We start from the raw sequence: 7,700 nt of genomic DNA on the forward strand, positions 1-7,700 counted from the left end.
GAATCCGGTAGCTTCCGGAGGGCCGACCAATAAGAATCCTCGGCCCGCCCCCCGACGCGGGGCGGAGCTGCCTACCGGCTCGTGCGCGGGGCGGGGCGGGGGAGGGGCCTGGGTGGGGTGGGGTGGGATGGGGCCTTCCCTGCCGCAGGCGCAGCTGTCAACCCTCCGACAACGCTCTCAGGTTGCTAGGCGACCCCGGTGCAATCCAGTCATCTCTCGCCGAGCCGGTAAGTACTCTCCTTGCTGGCCTCGGGCCGTCCTCTGCGCTGCAGCGAGTGATCCTTTCAAAACGCAAACACAGTATGCTTAGACCCTACAGTACTCTGGAAACGGAGAGAATTGACTGGCGGGACCTTTCTCGGATGATAGAAATGTTCTGTATCTTCTTTTAGCGGCTGGTTACAGAGATGTATATAATTGTATATATTTGTATATAATTGTCAAAACCCATCCAGCTCAACACTTAAGATCTTTGCATTTAATTGTAGGCAGATTAAAACTCAACTGAAAAGTGATAGTATATTGGGACAAACAAAACAAAACAAAAGCCTCAGAGACGGGACTTCCCTGGTGGCGCAGTGGTTAAGAATCCACCTGCCAATGCAGGGCACACGGGTCGAGCCCTGGTCCACATGCCGCGGAGCAACTAAGCCCGTGTGCCACAACTACTGAGCCTGCACTCTGGAGCCCGCGTGCCACAACTACTGAGCCCGCGGGTCACAACTACTGAAGCCTGCGCGCCTAGAGCCCGTGCTCCGCAACAGGAGAAGCCACCGCAATGAGAAGCCCGCGCACCGCAAGGGAGAGTAGCCCCTGCTCTGCGCAACTAGAGAAAGCCCACACGCGGCAACGAAGACCCAGTGCAGCCAAAAATAAATAAATAAATAAAATTTTTTAAAGTGTTTAGCAGATCATTATTTCTTCCTCTCAAATACCTCTCAAATTTTCCTTCTTCGTTCCATTCCCACAGCTACTGCCCTGAAGGCCTTTTCATTGCTGCCCTGGAGCTTAGCCACCACACATCCCAGCTCCTGCCCTCAAGTCCTTCCTGCAATTGACCCACACACGGTCACAAAAGCCTTCCCTTCATGAATATCTTTTGTCCACGCAGAAATTCTGGACTAAACCCACCTTCCTCTCCAGCCTCACCTCCCTTCTGTCCACCTGGCACTGGGAGTTTCCAGCCCAAAGGATGGAGCAAGCCCTTTTATATAGCCCAACCTTGAACACTTCTTTACCTGAAAAACTCCTACTCATCCATTGGAACCCAAATGCAATACCTTTCTCATTCATTCATCCAACACACTATGTTACAACTGTTAGAGATCAAGTGGGGAAGAAGAACTGGTTCCCAGGCCCAGCTTCAGCTCAGAGGGGGTGCAGGGAAGAGAGGGAGGGCGGGGCCAGAGGATTTGATGCTCTCTCAGGGATCCAAAAGTTTATAGGGGAGATGAAAACTGGTGAGACTGGAGACCTAGTCAGGGTCCAGATCACAAGGGCCTTATTATTATACTATCCATTAACTTTTAATCCTCATGACAGCTGTATAAGGTAGGAGCTATTACCATTGTTATCTAATTTATCTCATTATCATTTATCTCATCTCATTTGGCTTCACCTAAGGCAAAGAGGGGTTAAGTGGGTCGTTCTAGGTCACACAGCTAATAAGTGGCGGAGCTGGGATTCAGGCTCCAGAGCCCATGATCATCCTAACCACTGGGCTATGCCGCCACCACATTAGCCCAAGGGCAGCACCTTCCAGGTGAGAACCAGGAAATGACATAGTGACACATCAGCTGGAGGGACAGAGGATGGGAAGGGACTGGTGTGGAGACAAGAATACCAGGGAGGAAATTACTGGGTGGCCCCTGAAAGAGAAGGCCCAAGCAAGCTGGTAGTCATGGAGAGCAAAGTTGGGCCGAGTCCAGAGGTCTTCAGGGAATGCTCTCAGAGATAGGATGGAGGACCTGTGGATGGAAGTGGGAGGAGCCAACGCCTAAGGCCTTTCATTGAGATGGGAAACTGGAGGAGGGCCAGGCTCAGGGGATGAGGCCAGAATTGCAGAGTTCCCAGGCCTTTTTTTAATGGTATTCAGCTCATAGGATTGCAACAGTGATTTGTTGGCACGATTGCTTTCCTCATTAGTTAAAACAAGGACCAGGCTTCCTTATTAATTCTCTGCATCCTTCCACAGAAGCTTTGAGGTAGCTTACAAAAACACACAAAGACTCAGTTGCAAGCTCCTCGACAGCAGAGGACTTCTCTGTCCTGTCCCTCCGCATCCTCAGGGCCTAGCCCTGTGCCTGGCACAAGGTCAGCGCTTGTAAATATGTGCTATTTGAATGAACAAAAGGATAGCAAAATGATTGCTAAGAGTGTAGGAGTGAAGGAGAAATAGGGTTGGAAACTAATCCAGGAGGATGAGGAGAAAGCAGTGGTGGTTAAGGGCATGGCGTTCCCACACCGCAGCGCACTAGCCAGCAACCGTGGTGGAGCCGGCGAACCTCTCAGCGCCTCTTGCCTCTCTGTAAAATAGAGATAATGATAGAACCCATCTCAAATGATTGTCCATCGGTGGAAGACTGGATGAAAAAATATACACGGTGTACCGTAGAGGGAAATAATGCAAAGCCATAAGAAAGGATGCGAATGCTCTCTGTGTCTTGAGATAGAATGATATTCAGAATATATTGTTAAAAAATGCAAGGCACAGAGAGGTCTATATGGGATGTTACTATTCATAAAAAAGGAGAAAAACAATACTGCGTGTGTGTGTGTGCACGCGCGCGCGCGTGCACGAGTATGTGCTCTAGGAATAATTACGCTGGCTGTCTCCAGGGCAAGGAACTGAATGCCTAAGGGGTGTGGGAGAGTGACAGGGGTAGGAAGGAGAATTTTTTTTTCAAATGCCCTTCAGAATCTTTGATGTTTGGGATCATAGGAACATATTACCATTCAAATTCAAAACTGAATAAAATTCAAATTTAAAAAAGCAATTAAGATTTTTTTCACTTCTTAAAAAAAAACCCTCTTGGCCCCCTTTCCCTCCAGCTACTGCCCCATTTTCTACTCCCTTTAACCAGCAAAACCCCTTGGAGGGGTCATCTGCATTTGCTGTTTCCAAATCCTCTCTTCTTGTCCTCTCTTCAATCTGCTCCCCTCAGGTTTTTGGCCCTACCTCTCAACCCAAGCTGCTTTTTCAAGGTCAACAATGGCCTTACTTTGGCAAAACAAGTGGTAATTCTCAGTCCTCAAGGGCAGGGTTTACCCCAGCTGATCACTCCCTCCTCCTTCACACACCCGGATCCTCTTCTCACCTCCCAGGTTCCTCTACCCACCTCTAAACTGGCAGGCTCCCCTGCGCAGTCTACAAACCTACCTGCTTACATGCCCATTTGGCAACTCAAGCTTAACCTGGGCCAAAATGGCGCTCCTGGTCGTCTCTCCCCCGCAAACCTGCTCCTATCCGACTTCCCATCTTCAAAAAGGACTTTGTGGGCTTCCCTGGTGGCGCAGTGGTTGGGAGTCCGCCTGCCGATGCGGGGGACGCGGGTTCGTGCCCCGATCCAGGAAGATCCCACATGCCGCGGAGCGGCTGGGCCCGTGAGCCATGGCCGCTGAGCCTTTGCGTCTGGATCCTGTGCTCCCGCAGCGGGAGAGGCCACAACAGTGAGAGGCCCGCGTACCGCAAAAAAAAAAAAAAAAGGACTTTGTCCTTGGGCTTCCCTGGTGGCTCAGTGGTTAAGAATCCACCTGCCAATGCAGGGGACACAGGTTCCAGCCCTGTTCAGGGAAGATCCCACATTCCGCGGAGCAACTAGCCCGTGTGCCGAGCCCGTGCTCCGCAACAATAGAAGCCACTGCAATGAGAAGCCTGCACACAGCAACGAAGAGCAGCGCCCCCCAGTCGCCGCAACTAGAGAAAGCCCGCACGCAGCAACAAAGACCCAACGCAGCCAAAATACATAAATAAATAAATTTATTTCTTTTAAAATAAATAAATATGTTAAAAAAGAAACGTCCTCCATGGAGGCAGAGGCATAGCTGAGGACCACCGGGAACGGTGATTCTAGAAGGGACCTAAACAAAGCATCCCAGGACATTGCTCTCTGTTCTGGTTTGAGCCAAAAGCAAAGCATAGAAAGTCAATAGATACTTGTTAGGGCTGCTGTGCATGAGGGCTAGTGCTGCAGCAAGGGGGACCAACAGGAAATGGGGAAACAGATACAGATCACCTCAGGCACTGCTGTGGAGAAAGGTCACATGCATAATGTGATAGCAAGTGAGTGAGAACTGCTCCTCTGGCCAAGGCGGTCAGAGACAGCCTGGCTCAGAAGGTAAGAGCGGACGTGAGCACTAAGGGTTGAGAAGGCTGGAGGCCCAAGGTCCAGGAGCGCACATCTGTGGACAGATGGCTGATAGAGGCCTGGCTCACAGCCCATCCCAGACCTAGGTCAGCTGGGGGTCAGCCTGGCTGCTCCAGCCCCAGGTCCTCAGGGAAGGGTGCAAGGGAGGCCGGCTGTGGGCCAGGGACCCCCTCAACCCATCACAGAGAGCTTCTCCTAGTGACTTGAGAGGATCCAAGCAGCTACAGCAGAAGGAGACCCTCACCCACCAACCTAAGGGTAGGCTCCAGGTTAGGGGCAAGACCAGGAGGGCCTCCCATACCCCCATCCTCCTGCCTACCCTGACCATTACCCTGGATAAGGCTGCGAGGCTGCCAGCGACACTGTCTCATCTCAGTGAGGAGTGGGCCTCTTGGCAGGTCCCCCAAACCTTACACAATGTGGTCTCTGCTCCAGCCACATTGCCGACCTTAAGCTCCTTGAACATGCAGAGTCCTTTCCTGCCTCTGGGAGTTCTCCCTTGCTGTTCTCTCTTTGGGAAACACTCTTCCCTGCTTTTGACAAGGCTGGCTCCTTCTCACGCCTTGGGCTCAGCTTACGGGGCCCCTTCCCAGCCCTCTGTCTCAGCAGGTAGACTTGGCCCTATTAGTCTCCTTCGTCTCACCCTGCTTGTTTGTTGTCTTCATAATTTGTGACTATACATTTATTTGCTTGTGCACTTTGTGTTAAGTCTCTTCCTAGATGAAACAGGAACTTTGTAAACTCAAGGCATATACCTGTCTCGTTCATTGCAGTCTTCCAGCCTGGACCATCTGACACATAGTAAGTAGTCAGTAAATATTTGTCGAATGTATGAGTGAATGAACAAATGATGTGGTCAGAACTGCAGGAAAAGATCTTCTCTGGCAGAAGGGCAGTAGTTGAATTAGAGAAGATGACTGGGGCATAGCCAGAGAGGAGGGAAGGACCACTCTGCTTTACTGGGTAAAATCGTTAGTAGAGGTTGGAGATGAGTCTCACAGTGGAGGAGAAGGGCATCCAGGGAACTGAAGACATTGCAAAGGCAGTGTGGTGTAGCAGAAAGAACAAGAATATAATGAAGTCAGAATTCCTGCCTTTTTTTTTTTTTTTTTTTTTTTGCAATACGAGGGCCTTTCACTGTTGTGGTCTCTCCCGTTGTAGAGCACAGGCTCCGGACGCACAGGCTCAGTGGCCACAGCTCACGGGCCCAGCCGCTCCGTGGCATGTGGGATCTTCCCAGACCAGGGCACGAACCCGTGTCCTCTGCATCGGCAGGCGGACTCTCAACCACTGCGCCACCAGGGAAGCCCAGAATTCCTGTGTTTTAATTCCAGCTCTATCACCAGCTGTGTGGTGCTGGGTAAGTTTCTTATCCTCTCTGTGCCTAAGTTTCAGCATCTGTCAAGCGGCACCAACACCTTAGGAGTGTATGTACCTTAAAGGGTTATGTGGATTCAAGGCCACGTAAGCCCAGAACTGGCCCCCACTTGTGGGCTGAGAGTCAACAACAAAATGGGGATTATAATTCGATTGGAATCAATAAGACTAAGGCTGCTCTGCCTTGACCCACCTCTACAGTCTCTCCAAGGCGAGGGAGGCTTTCGAGGAGATGAGCTTCTGAATGCTTGGTTTCCACAGAAATAGCCTCCATGGTGGAGCCCCTGGCTTTCAGCAGATGATTTCTTTGTAACTCAGCTGCTGGTGGGTAGGTGGGTGGTGCCACGGGCTGCTCTTTTCCTGAATGAACAGCTGTGCCCTCTCGTCTTTGTTGAGAATAATCATAACACTACTTCAAACCTCAGCCCAGCCTCCTTCATTCACGGCTCCCTGGCTGCCTGGCAATCACAGCACATGTTCGCCAGCTGGCAGGGCGGGGAGGGCCTCAGAGACTGGAGGCTGGATGTGAAGGGACAGGTCAGGCCCTTGGCCCTTGCCTTGGCCTTGTCCGCAGCACGCCAAGACGCAGCCCCCTCAGAACTGGCCTTTGAGGCCCTGCCTCCCAGCCTCCAGGCTCATACCCTACCTCCCCCTTCCCTCACCCCTTCCAGCCACACCAGCCTCCTTCCCAGTCCTCTGTCACGCCAAACCTCACTCCCACCTGAGGGCCTTCTAACACACCGTCCCCATTTCCCACAATTCTCTCTAGATCGTGGCAAGACCAGATACTTCTTGTCACTTGGGGCTCAGCTTAAACATCAGCACCTCAGAGAGGTCCTCCCTGGCCACTCCCCTCTGCTGGATTGTAATCCACTGCCCAGCCACCAACAGCCCAAGGCCGAAACTCTACCAACTCAGGAGCCACGGGAGAAGAGCCTGCCGGGCATTCCAGCCCAAGGCCTGACTCTGGTTCTGATTGGCCCGGCCTGGGCCAGGGGTCCTGTGGACCAAGACAGGGGAGAGAAGAGTCCCCAGGTGAAAGCAGGGAGGCATTTCCCCCCAGAAGGGACAGTGGATGGTGGGCAGGGAAAATCACAGGTGTCCACCCTGGCCCCAGCCCTTCTCTGGAAAAACAAGTGGGTGAGTGTGAAAATCATGGGTCTAGAGCCTGGGGCCCAGGCCCATCTGTCCAACCTGTTTCCTCACGCAGGTAAACCTCACAGAGTTGTTATAAGAAACAGGTGGGATGATGGCTGGGAGGGCACTCTGGAAACTATTATTATCTTTGGAAGAGATGGAGGCAGAGAGGAAGAGGAGGAGTTAAAGGGGGGGATGGGGTCCTCTGCGCAGGGTCCTCAGACTGGGTGGAATAGAATCAGAACTCCGGGCCTCAGGTAACAACAGCTGACGTGTGTCACCATCTCTCTTGCAGAATCAGAAACCTGATTGTTCTGGGACGTTCTGGAAGGGCAAGGATAAGTGGTCACATTGGTTCAAATACCCCTCTGACCAGATAAGGAATGCAGGCAAGTCACTCATCCTACCCGAGCCACTCCTTCCTCACCAGCAAAATCCAGATGATGATAATATATTGCTGGATTGTCCTGAGCTTTTTTTTTTTTTTTTTTTTGCGTTACGCGGGCCTCTCACTGCTGTGGCCTCTCCCGTTGCGGAGCACAGGCTCTGGATGCGCAGGCCCATCCGCTCCACGGCATGTGGGATCCTCCCGGACCGGGGCACGAACCCGTGTCCCCTGCATCGGCAGGCGGACTCTCAACCACTGCGCCACCAGGGAAGCCCTATCCTGAGCTTTAAATGAGGGCAAAGCAGGTTGCCTGACAGGTGGGGTGCCCTCAATGCCTCTTACTAGCTATTTTTATTAGGTATTTATATCTTTCTTAATTGTCTCCTTTAAAACTCCCCACTCCTTGTTTTTTTTAATAAGGCTTCTTTTGA

The sequence above is a fragment of the Mesoplodon mirus genome, assembly GCF_964341445.2.
Source record: "Mesoplodon mirus genome assembly, chromosome: 11".
Classification (NCBI taxonomy): domain Eukaryota; kingdom Metazoa; phylum Chordata; class Mammalia; order Artiodactyla; family Ziphiidae; genus Mesoplodon; species Mesoplodon mirus.